The 12,643-nt window shown below is 61.8% G+C and overlaps 1 protein-coding gene across 3 annotated transcripts in view; it reads left to right on the forward strand.

Moving 5' to 3' along the window:
• The first annotated feature begins 3,219 nt into the window (after positions 1–3,219).
• LOC144672993 (coiled-coil domain-containing protein 102A-like) overlaps positions 3,220–12,643 on the forward strand; it is a 447,451-nt gene continuing 438,027 nt past the window's right edge. The window contains exon 1 of one of the 3 annotated variants that reach the window (XM_078534991.1): positions 3,220–3,349. The gene's annotated coding sequence lies outside the window, so the exon portion shown is untranslated. The remainder of the gene's footprint in view (positions 3,350–12,643) is intronic. The other 2 variants (XM_078534993.1, XM_078534994.1) reach the window with 2 other exon arrangements.

Here is a 12,643-nt window from a genome sequence, read left to right on the forward strand (position 1 = left end):
GGGTCTCGGGGTGAGGGGTCTCAGGGTGCGGGGTCTCAGGGTCAGGGGTCACAGGGTGAGGGGTCTCAGGGTGAGGGGTCTCGGGGTGAGGGGTCTCAGGGTGCCGGGGTCTCGGGGTGAGGGGTCTCAGGGTGCCGGGGTCTCGGGGTGAGGGGTCTCGGGGTGAGGGGTCTCAGGGTGTGGGGTCTAAGGGTGCCGGGGTCTCGGGGTGAGGGGTCTCAGGGTGCCGGGGTCTCGGGGTGAGGGGTCTCAGGGTGCCGGGGTCTCGGGGTGAGGGGTCTCGGGGTGAGGGATCTCAGGGTGCCGGGGTCTCGGGGTGAGGGGTCTCGGGGTGAGGGGTCTCATGGTGTGGGGGTCTCGGGGTGTGGGGTCTCATGGTGCGGGGGTCTCGGGGTGTGGGGTCTCAGGGTGCGGGGGTCTCGGGGTGAGGGGTCTCATAGTGCGGGGGTCTCGGGGTCAGGGGTCTCAGGGTGCGGGGTCTCAGGGTGCGGGTTCTCATGGTGTGGGGTCTCATGGTGTGGGGTCTTGGGGTGAGGAGTCTCAGGGTGCGGGGGTCTCGGGGTGAGGGGTCTCGGGGTGAGGGGTCTCAGGGTGAGGGGTCTCGGGGTGAGGGGTCTCAGGGTGCGGGGGTCTCAGGGTGAGGGGGTCTCGGGGTGCGGGTATCTCATGGTGTGGGGTCTCAGGGTGCGGGGTCTCAGGGTGCGGGGTCTCATGGTGTGGGGTCTCATGGTGAGGGGTCTCAGGGTGCGGGGGAGCAGGGTGAGGGTCTCAGGGTGAGGGTCTCAGGGTGAGGGTCTCAGGGTGAGGGGTCTCAGGGTGCGGGGTCTCATGGTGCGGGGGAGCAGGGTGAAGGTCTCAGTATGAGGGGGCGGGGCCTCGATGAGAGGGCGGGGTATCAGGAGGAGGAGGCGATGGTCTCAGGGTGAGGGAGCGGGGTAGCAGGCGGAGAGGGTGTGGCCCCTGGGCGAGGGGTGGGGTCTCAGGGTTCGGGGGTCTCGGGGTGAGGGGTCTCAGGGTGAGGGGTGAGGGGTCTCTGGGTGCCGGGGTCTCGGGGTGGGGTCTCGGGGTGAGGGGTCTCAGGGTGCCGGGGTCTCATGGTGCGGGGGTCTCGGGGTGCGGGGTAGCAGGGTGAGGGGTGAGGGGTCTCAGGGTGCCGGGGTCCCAGGGTGAGGGGTCTCGGGGTGAGGGGTCTCGGGGTGAGGGGTCTCAGGGTGCGGGGTCTTATGGTGCGGGGTCTCAGGGTGAGGGGTCTCAGGGTGAGGTGTCTCAGGGTGCCGGGGTCTCATGGTGCGGGGGTCTCGGGGTGCGGGGTAGCAGGGTGAGGGGTGAGGGGTCTCAGGGTGCCGGGGTCTTATGGTGCGGGGTCTCAGGGTGAGGGGTCTCAGGGTGAGGTGTCTCAGGGTGCGGGGTCTCATGCTGCGGGGTCTCAGGGTGAGTGGTCTCAGGGTGAGGTGTCTCAGGGTGCGGGGTCTCATGCTGCGGGGTCTCAGGGTGAGTGGTCTCAGGATGCGTGGGTCTCGGGGTGAGGGGTCTCAGGATGCGTGGGTCTCGGGGTGAGGGGTCTTGCGGTGAGGGGGCTCAGGGTGCCGGGGTCCCGGGGTGAGGGGTCTCGGGGTGAGGAGTCTCAGGGTGCCGGGGTTCGGGGTGAGGGGTAGCAGGGTGAGGGTCTCATGGTGCGGGGTCTCATGGTAAGGGATAGCAGGGTGAGGGTCTCATGGTGCGGGGTGTCATGGTGAGGGATAGCAGGGTGAGGGTCTCAGGGTGCGGGGTCTCATGGTGAGGGATAGCAGCGTGAGGGTCTCAGCGTGAGGGGTCTCAGGGTGCGGGATCTTAGAGTGCGGGATCTTAAAGTGCGGGGTCTCAGGGTGAGGGTCTCAGGGTGAGGGTCTCAGTGTGAGGGTCTCATGGTGAGGGGTAGCAGGTTGAGGGTCTCAGGGAGAGGGTCTCAGGGTGAGGGTCTCATGGTGCGGGTCTCATGGTGCGGGGTCTCATGGTGCGGGGTCTCAGGGTGAGGGGTCTCAGGGTGAGGGTCTCAGGGTGAGGGTCTCAGGGTGCGGGGTCTCATGGTGCGGGGTCTCAGGGTGAGGGTCTCATGGTGCAGGGTCTCAGGGTGAGGGTCTCAGGGTGAGGGGTCTCATGGTGCGGGGTCTCAGGGTGAGGGTCTCAGGGTGAGGGTCTCAGGGTGAGGGTCTCAGGGTGCAGGTCTTGGGGTGAGGGTCTCAGGGTGAGGGTCTCAGGGTGAGGGTCTCAGGGTGCAGGTCTCGGGGTGAGGGTCTCAGGGTGAGGGTCTCAGGGTGCGGGTCTCATGGTGCGGGGTAGCAGAGTGAGGGTCTCATGGTGCGGGGTCTCATGGTGTGGGGGAGCAGGGTGAGGGTCTCATGTTGCGGGGTCTCAGGGTGAGGGTCTCAGGGTGAGGGTCTCAGGGTGAGGGTCTCAGGGTGCGGGGTCTCATGGTGCGGGGTCTCAGGGTAAGGGTCTCAGGGTGCGGGGTCTCATGGTGTGGGGGAGCAGGGTGAGGGTCTCATGGTGCGGGGTCTCATGGTGCGGGGGAGCAGGGTGAGGGTTTCATGGTGAGGGTCTCAGGGTGAGGGGTAGCAGGGTGAGGGTCTCAGGGTGAGGGTCTCAGGGTGAGGGGTAGCAGGGTGAGGGTCTCATGGTGCGGGGTCTCATGGTGCGGGGTCTCATGGTGCGGGGTCTCAGGGTGAGGGGTAGCAGGGTGAGGGTCTCATGGTGTGGGGTCTCATGGTGCGGGGTCTCAGGGTGAGGGTCTCAGGGTGAGGGGTAGCAGGGTGAGGGTCTCAGGGTGAGGGTCTCATGGTGCGGGGTCTCATGGTGCGGGGTCTCAGGGTGAGGGTCTCAGGGTGAGGGGTAGCAGGGTGAGGGTCTCAGGGTGAGGGTCTCATGGTGCGGGGTAGCAGAGTGAGGGTCTCATGGTGCGGGGTCTCATGGTGCGGGGTCTCAGGGTGAGGGTCTCAGGGTGAGGGGTAGCAGGGTGAGGGTCTCAGGGTGAGGGTCTCATGGTGCGGGGTAGCAGAGTGAGGGTCTCATGGTGCGGGGTCTCAGGGTGTGGGGGAGCAGGGTGAGGGTCTCAGTATGAGGGGCGGGGTCTCAGTGAGGGGGCGGGGTATCAGTATGAGGGGCGGGGTCTCAGTGAGGGGGCGGGGTATCAGGAGGAGGAGGCGGGGGTCTCAGAGTGAGGGAGCGGGTAGCAGGGGAGAAGGCGTGGCCCCTGGGCGAGGGGCGGGGTCTCAGGGTGAGTGGGCGTGGCACAAGGTCAAGAGGCGGGGCCTGGGCCTTCAGTTTCAGTCTTATTCCGGCGGCCGGGAATCGGAAAGAACCTGGCGAGAAGGTAACGGAGGGGGAGCCGGCAATGAGCAACTCCAACAGGGAGTGTGTTAACGCCGGGGGCACCGAGGAGTGTGTTAATATCGGGGGGCACCGGGGAGAGTGTTAATATCGGGGGCAGCGGGGAGAGTGTTAATATCGGGGGGCACCGGGGAGTGTGTTAATATCGGGGGGCACCGGGGTGTGTGTTAATATCGGGGGGCACCGGGGAGTGTGTTAATATCGGGGGGCACCGGGGAGTGTGTTAATATCGGGGGGCACCGGGGGGTGTGTTAATATCGGGGGGCACCGGGGAGTGTGTTAATATCGGGGGGCACCGGGGGGTGTGTTAATATCGGGGGGCACCGGGGGGTGTGTTAATATCGGGGGGCACCGGGGAGTGTGTTAACGCCGGGGGCACCGGGGAGAGAGTTAATATCGGGGGCACCGGGGAGTGTGTTAACGCCGGGGGCACCGGGGAGAGAGTTAATATCGGGGGGCACCGGGGAGTGTGTTAATATCGGGGGGCACCGGGGAGTGTGTTAATATCGGGGGGCACCGGGGAGAGAGTTAATATCGGGGGGCACCGGGGAGTGTGTTAATATCGGGGGCACCGGGGAGTGTGTTAATATCGGGGGGCACCGGGGAGAGAGTTAATATCGGGGGGCACCGGGGAGTGTGTTAATATCGGGGGGCACCGGGGAGAGAGTTAATATCGGGGGGCACCGGGGAGTGTGTTAATATCGGGGGGCACCGGGGAGAGAGTTAATATCGGGGGGCACCGGGGAGTGTGTTAATATCGGGGGCACCGGGGAGTGTGTTAATATCGGGGGGCACCGGGGTGAGAGTTAATATCGGGCCACCGGAGAGTGTGTTAACGCCAGGGGCACCGGGGAGTGTGTTAATATCGGGGGCACCGGGGAGTGTGTTAAGGCCGGGGGCACCGGGGAGAGTGTTGATATTAGGGAGCACCGGTGAGTGTGTTAATATCGGGGGCACCGGGGAGAATGTTAATATCGGGGGGCACCGGGGTGAGAGTTAATATCGGGGCCACCGGAGAGTGTGTTAAGGCCGGGGGCACCGGGGAGAGTGTTGATATTAGGGAGCACCGGTGAGTGTGTTAATATCGGGGGGGCACCGGGGAGTGTGTTAATATCGGGGGCAACGGGGAGAGTGTTAATATCGGGGGCAACGGGGAGAGTGTTAATATCGGGGGCAACGGGGAGAGCGTTAATATCGGGGGCACCGGGGAGAATGTTAATATCGGGGGGCACCGGGGAGAGAGTTAATATCGGGGGGCACCGGGGAGACTGTTAATATCGGGGGCACCGAGGAGTGTGTTAATATCGGGGGGCACCGGGGAGTGTGTTAATATCGGGGGCACCGGGGAGTGTGTTAATATCGGGGGGCACCGGGGTGAGAGTTAATATCGGGCCACCGGAGAGTGTGTTAACGCCGGGGGCACCGGGGAGAATGTTAATATCGGGGGGCACCGGGGTGAGAGTTAATATCGGGGCCACCGGAGAGTGTGTTAACGCCAGGGGCACCGGGGAGTGTGTTAATATCGGGGGCACCGGGGAGTGTGTTAAGGCCGGGGGCACCGGGGAGAGTGTTGATATTAGGGAGCACCGGTGAGTGTGTTAATATCGGGGGCACCGGGGAGAGTGTTAATATCGGGGGGCACCGGGGAGTGTGTTAATATCGGGGAGCACCGGGGAGTGTGTTAATATCGGGGGCAACGGGGAGAGTGTTAATATCGGGGGCAACGGGGAGAGTGTTAATATCGGGGGCAACGGGGAGAGCGTTAATATCGGGGGCACCGGGGAGAGTGTTAATATTGGGGGCACCGTGGAGTGTGTTAATATCGGGGGCACCGGGGAGTGTGTTAATATCGGGGGCCACCGGGGAGTGTGTTAATATCGGGGGCCACCGGGGAGTGTGTTAATATCGGGGGCACCGGGGAGTGTGTGAATATCGGGGAGCACCGGGGAGTGTGTTAATAACGGGGGGCCCCGGGGAGTGTGTTAATATCGGGGAGCACCGGGGGGTGTGTTAATATCGGGGAGCACCGGGGTGTGTGTTAATATCGGTGGCACCGGGGGGTGTTAATATCGGGGGCAGCGGGGTGTGCGTTAATATTGGGGGCACCTGGGAGTGTGTTAATATCGGGCCAGCGGGGAGAGTGTTAATATCGGTGGCACCGGGGAGAGAGTTAATATCGGGGGCACTGGGGAGTGTGTTAATATCGTTGGCACCGGGGAGTGTGTTAATTCCGGGCGCACCGGGGAGTGTGTTTATATCGGGGCCACCGGGGTGTGTGTTAATATCGGGTGGCACCGGGGAGTGTGTTAATATCGGGGGCACCGGGGAGAGTGTCAATCTCGGGGGCACCGGGGAGTGTGTTAACGCCGGGGGCACCGGGGAGTGTGTTAATATCGGGGGGCACGGGTGAGAGTGTTAATCTCGGGGGCACCGGGGAGAGTGTTAACATTGGGTCACCGAGGAGAGTGTTAATAACGGGGGCACCGGGGTGTGTGTTAATATCGGGGTGCACCGGGGAGAGTGTTAATATCGGGGGCACCGGGGAGTGTGTTAATATCTGGGGCACCGGGGAGTGTGTTAACGCCGGGGGCACCGGGGAGTGTGTTAACGCCAGGGGCACCGGGGAGTGTGTTAACGCCGGGGGCACCGGGGAGTGTGTTAACGCCAGGGGCACCGGGGAGCGTGTTAACGCCGGACGCACCGGGGAGTTTGTTAACGCCAGGGGCACTGGAGAGTATGTTAATGCCCGGGACACCGGGAGTGTGTTAACGCCGGGGGCACCGGGGAGTGTGTTAATATGGCGGGCTCCGGGGAGTGTGTTAACGCCCGGGGCACCGTGGAGTGTGTTAACGCCGGGGGCAGCGGTGGGTGTGGTAATATCGTGGGCACAGGGGAGAGTGTTAATATCGGGTCAGCGGGGAGAGTGTTAATATGGAGGGCAGCGGGGAGAGTGTTAATATCGGGGGCACCGGGGTGCGTTAATATCGGGGGGCACTGGGGAGTGTGTTAATATCGGGGGCACCGGGGAGTGTTAATATCGGGGGCAGCAGGGAGTGCGTTATTATCGGGGGCACCGGGGAGTGTGTTAATATCGGTGGCACCGGGGAGTGTGTTAATATCGGTGGCACCGGGGAGTGTGTTAATGCCGGGGGCACCGGGGAGTGTGTTAATATCGGGTGCAACGGGGAGAGTGTTAATATCGGAGGCACCGGGGTGAGAGTTAATATCGGGGGCACCTGGGAGTGTGTTAATATCGGGGGCACCGGGGAGTTTGTTAAAATCGGGGGCACCGGGCAGAGTGTAAATATCGGGTGCACGGGGGAGAGTGTTAATATCGGGGGAACCGGGGTGAGGGTTAATATCGGGGGCACCGGGGAGTGTGTTAATATCGGGGGCACCGAGGAGTGTGTTAATATCGGGGGCACCGGGGAGTGTGTTAATATCGGGGGCACCGGGGAGTGTGTTAATATCGGGGGCACCGGGGAGTGTGTTAATATCGGGGGCACAGGGGAGTGTGTTAATATTGGGGGTACCGGGGAGGGTGTTAACGCCGGGGGCACCGAGGAGTGTGTTAATATCGGGGGCACCGGGGAGTGTGTAAATATCGGGGGCACCGGGGAGTGTGTTAATATCGGGGGCACCAGGGAGATTTTTAACGCCGGGGGCACCGGGGAGAATGTTAATATCGCGGGCCCCGGGGTGTGTGTTAATATCGGGGGCACCGGGGAGTGTGTTAACGCCGTGTGCACCGGTGAGTGTGTTAACGCCGGGGGCACCGGGGAGTGTGTTAATATCGCGGGCACCGGGGAGTGTGTTAATATCGGGGGCACCGGGGTGTGTGTGAACGCCGGGTGCACCGGGGAGTGTGTTAACGCCGGTGGCACCGGGGAGTGTGTTAATATCGCGGGCACCGGGGAGTGTGTTAAAATCGGGGGCACCGGGGAGTGTGTTGATATCGGGGCCACCGGGGAGTGTGTTGATATCGGGGCCACCGGGGAGTGTGTTAATATCGGGGGCACCGGGGAGTGTGTTAATATCGGGGGCACAGGGGAGAGTGTTAATATCGGGGCCACCGGGGAGAGTGTTAATATCGGGGGCACCGCGGAGAGTGTTAATATCGGGGCCACCGGGGAGAGTGTTAATATCGGGGGCACCTGGGGAGTGCGTTAATATCGGGTGCACCGGGGAGTGCGTTAATATCGGGTGCACCGGGAAGTGCGTTAATACCTGGGGCACCGGGGAGTGTGTTAATATCGGGCGTACCAGCGAGAGTGTTAACACCGGGGGCACCCGGGTGTGTGGTAATATGGGGGCACCGGGGAGTGTGTTAATATCGGGGGCGCCGGGGAGTGTGTTAATATCGTGGGCACCTGGGAGTGTGTTAATATCGGGGGCACCGAGGAGAGTGTCTATATCGGGCGCACCAGGTAGAATGTAAATATCGGGGGTACCGGGGAGAGAGTTAATATCGGGGCCACCGGAGAGAGTGTTAATATCGGGGGCACTGGGGATTGTGTTAACGCCGGTGGCACCGGGGAGTATGTTAACGCCGATGGCACCGGGGAGTGTGTTAAGGCCGGGGGCACCGGGGAGAGTGTTGATATTAGGGCGCACCGGTGAGTGTGTTAATATCGGGGGCAATGAGGAGAGCGTTAATTTCGGGGGGCATAGGGGAGTGTGTTAAATTCGGGAGCACCGGGGCGTGTGTTAACGTCGGGTGCACCGGGGAGTGTGTTAACGCCGGGGGCACCGGGGTGTGTGTTAATATCGGGGGGCACCGGGGAGTGCGTTAATATCGGGTGCACCGGGAAGTGCGTTAATACCTGGGGCACCGGGGAGTGTGTTAATATCGGGCGTACCAGCGAGAGTGTTAACACCGGGGGCACCCGGGTGTGTGGTAATATGGGGGCACCGGGGAGTGTGTTAATATCGGGGGCGCCGGGGAGTGTGTTAATATCGTGGGCACCTGGGAGTGTGTTAATATCGGGGGCACCGAGGAGAGTGTCTATATCGGGCGCACCAGGTAGAATGTAAATATCGGGGGTACCGGGGAGAGAGTTAATATCGGGGCCACCGGAGAGAGTGTTAATATCGGGGGCACTGGGGATTGTGTTAACGCCGGTGGCACCGGGGAGTATGTTAACGCCGATGGCACCGGGGAGTGTGTTAAGGCCGGGGGCACCGGGGAGAGTGTTGATATTAGGGCGCACCGGTGAGTGTGTTAATATCGGGGGCAATGAAGAGAGCGTTAATTTCGGGGGGCATAGGGGAGTGTGTTAAATTCGGGAGCACCGGGGCGTGTGTTAACGTCGGGTGCACCGGGGAGTGTGTTAACGCCGGGGGCACCGGGGTGTGTGTTAATATCGGGGGGCACCGGGGAGTGTGTTAATTCCGCGGGCACCGGGGAGAGTGTTAATATCGGGGGCACCGGGTAGTGTGTTAATGCTGGGGGCAACGGGGAGAGCGTTGATATCGGGGGCACCGGGGAGTGTCTTAATATCGGGGGCACCAGGGCATTTCTTAATATCGGGGCACCGGGGAGTGTGTTAATATCGAGGGCACCGGGGTGTGTGTTAATATCGGGGAGCACCGGGGGGTGTGTTAATATCGGTGGCACCGGGGAGTGTGTTAATATCGGGGGCACTGGGGAGTGTGTTAATATCGGGGGCACCGGGGAGTGTGTTAATAACGGGGGGCACCGGTGTGTGTGTTAATATCGGGGAGCACCGGGGGGTGTGTTAATATCGGTGGCACCGGGGGGTGTTAATATCGGGGGCAGCGGGGTGGGTGTTAATATTGGGGGCACCGGGGTGTGTGTTAATATCGGGGAGCACCGGGGGGTGTGTTAATATCGGTGGCACCGGGGAGTGTGTTAATATCGGGGGCACTGGGGAGTGTGTTAATATCGGGGGCACCGGGGAGTGTGTTAATAACGGGGGGCACCGGTGTGTGTGTTAATATCGGGGAGCACCGGGGGGTGTGTTAATATCGGTGGCACCGGGGGGTGTTAATATCGGGGGCAGCGGGGTGGGTGTTAATATTGGGGGCACCTGGGAGTGTGTTAATATCGGGCCAGCGGGGAGAGTGTTAATATCGGTGGCACCGGGGAGAGAGTTAATATCGGGGGGCACCGGGGAGTGTGTTAATATCGGGGAGCACCGGGGAGTGTGTTAATATCGGGGGCAACGGGGAGAGTGTTAATATCGGGGGCAACGGGGAGAGTGTTAATATCGGGGGCAACGGGGAGAGCGTTAATATCGGGGGCACCGGGGAGAGTGTTAATATCGGGGGCACCGTGGAGTGTGTTAATATCGGGGGCACCGGGGAGTGTGTTAATATCGGGGGCCACCGGGGAGTGTGTTAATATCGGGGGCCACCGGGGAGTGTGTTAATATCGGGGGCACCGGGGAGTGTGTGAATATCGGGGAGCACCGGGGAGTGTGTTAATAACGGGGGGCCCCGGGGAGTGTGTTAATATCGGGGAGCACCGGGGGGTGTGTTAATATCGGGGAGCACCGGGGGGTGTGTTAATATCGGTGGCACCGGGGGGTGTTAATATCGGGGGCAGCGGGGTGTGCGTTAATATTGGGGGCACCTGGGAGTGTGTTAATATCGGGCCAGCGGGGAGAGTGTTAATATCGGTGGCACCGGGGAGAAAGTTAATATCGGGGGCACTGGGGAGTGTGTTAATATCGTTGGCACCGGGGAGTGTGTTAATTCCGGGCGCACCGGGGAGTGTGTTTATATCGGGGCCACCGGGGTGTGTGTTAATATCGGGGGCACCGGGGAGAGTGTCAATCTCGGGGGCACCGGGGAGTGTGTTAACGCCGGGGGCACCGGGGAGTGTGTTAATATCGGGGGGCACGGGGGAGAGTGTTAATCTCGGGGGCACCGGGGAGAGTGTTAACATTGGGTCACCGAGGAGAGTGTTAATAACGGGGGCACCGGGGTGTGTGTTAATATCGGGGTGCACCGGGGAGAGTGTTAATATCGGGGGCACCGGTGAGTGTGTTAATATCTGGGGCACCGGGGAGTGTGTTAACGCCGGGGGCACCGGGGAGTGTGTTAACGCCGGGGGCACCGGGGAGTGTGTTAACGCCGGGGGCACCGGGGAGTGTGTTAACGCCGGGGGCACCGGGGAGTGTGTTAACGCCGGGGGCACCGGGGAGTGTGTTAACGCCGGGGGCACCGGGGAGTGTGTTAACGCCGGGGGCACCGGGGAGTGTGTTAACGCCAGGGGCACCGGGGAGCGTGTTAACGCCGGACGCACCTGGGAGTTTGTTAACGCCAGGGGCACTGGAGAGTATGTTAATGCCCGGGACACCGGGAGTGTGTTAACGCCGGGGGCACCGGGGAGTGTGTTAACGCCGGTGGCACCGGGGAGTATGTTAACGCCGATGGCACCGGGGAGTGTGTTGAGGCCGGGGGCACCGGGGAGAGTGTTGATATTAGGGCGCACCGGTGAGTGTGTTAATATCGGGGGCAATGAGGAGAGCGTTAATTTCGGGGGGCATAGGGGAGTGTGTTAAATTCGGGAGCACCGGGGCGTGTGTTAATGTCGGGGGCACCGGGGAGTGTGTTAACGCCGGGGGCACCGGGGTGTGTGTTAATATCGGGGGGCACCGGGGAGTGTGTTAATTCCGCGGGCACCGGGGAGAGTGTTAATATCGGGGGCACCGGGTAGTGTGTTAATGTTGGGGGCAACGGGGAGAGCGTTGATATCGGGGGCACCGGGGAGTGTCTTAATATCGGGGGCACCAGGGCATTTCTTAATATCGGGGCACCGGGGAGTGTGTTAATATCGGGGGCACCGGGGAGTGTGTTAATATCGGGGGCAATGAGGAGAGCGTTAATTTCGGGGGGCATAGGGGAGTGTGTTAAATTCGGGAGCACCGGGGCGTGTGTTAATGTCGGGGGCACCGGGGAGTGTGTTAACGCCGGGGGCACCGGGGTGTGTGTTAATATCGGGGGGCACCGGGGAGTGTGTTAATTCCGCGGGCACCGGGGAGAGTGTTAATAACGGGGGGCACCGGTGTGTGTGTTAATATCGGGGAGCACCGGGGGGTGTGTTAATATCGGTGGCACCGGGGGGTGTTAATATCAGGGGCAGCGGGGTGGGTGTTAATATTGGGGGCACCGGGGTGTGTGTTAATATCGGGGAGCACCGGGGGGTGTGTTAATATCGGTGGCACCGGGGAGTGTGTTAATATCGGGGGCACTGGGGAGTGTGTTAATATCGGGGGCACCGGGGAGTGTGTTAATAACGGGGGGCACCGGTGTGTGTGTTAATATCGGGGAGCACCGGGGGGTGTGTTAATATCGGTGGCACCGGGGGGTGTTAATATCGGGGGCAGCGGGGTGGGTGTTAATATTGGGGGCACCTGGGAGTGTGTTAATATCGGGCCAGCGGGGAGAGTGTTAATATCGGTGGCACCGGGGAGAGAGTTAATATCGGGGGCACCGGGGAGTGTGTTAATATCGTTGGCACCGGGGAGTGTGTTAATTCCGGGCGCCGGGGAGTGTGTTTATATCGGGGCCACCGGGGTGTGTGTTAACGCCGGGGGCACTGGGGAGAGTGTTAATATCGGGGGCACTGGGGAGTATGTTAATATCGGGGGGCACAGGGGAGAGTGTTAATTTCGGGGGCACCGGGGAGAGTGTTAACATCGGGTCACCGAGGAGTGTGTTAATAACGGGGGCACTGGGGTGTGTGTTAATATCAGGGTGCACCGGGGAGAGTGTTAATATCGGGGGCACCGGGGAGTGTGTTAACGCCGGGGGCACCGGGGAGTGTGTTAACGCCAGGGGCACCGAGGAGTGTGTTAACGCTGGACGCACCGGGGAGTTTGTTAACGCCCGGGACACCGGGAGTGTGTTAACGCCGGGGGCACCGGGGAGTGTGTTAACGCCAGGGGCAGCGGTGGGTGTGGTAATATCGTGGGCACAGGGGAGAGTGTTAATATCGGGGGCAGCGGGTTGTGTGTTAACGCCGGAGGCACTGGGGAATGTGTTAACGCCGGGGACACCGTGGTGTGTGTTAATATCGGGGGCACCGGGGAGTGTGTTAATATCGGGGGCACCGGGGAGTGTGTTAATATCGGGGGCACCGGGGAGTGTGTTAATATCGGGGGCACCAGGGAGTGTGTTAATATCGGGGGCACCGGGGTGTGTGTTAATATCGGGGGGCACCGGGGAGTGTGTTAATATCGGGGGCACCGGGGAGTGTGTTAATATCGGGGGCACCGGGGAGATCGTTACTATCGGGGGCACCGGGGAG

This window comes from Cetorhinus maximus, unplaced genomic scaffold (assembly GCF_964194155.1).
Source record: "Cetorhinus maximus unplaced genomic scaffold, sCetMax3.hap1.1 HAP1_SCAFFOLD_188, whole genome shotgun sequence".
NCBI lineage: Eukaryota > Metazoa > Chordata > Chondrichthyes > Lamniformes > Cetorhinidae > Cetorhinus > Cetorhinus maximus.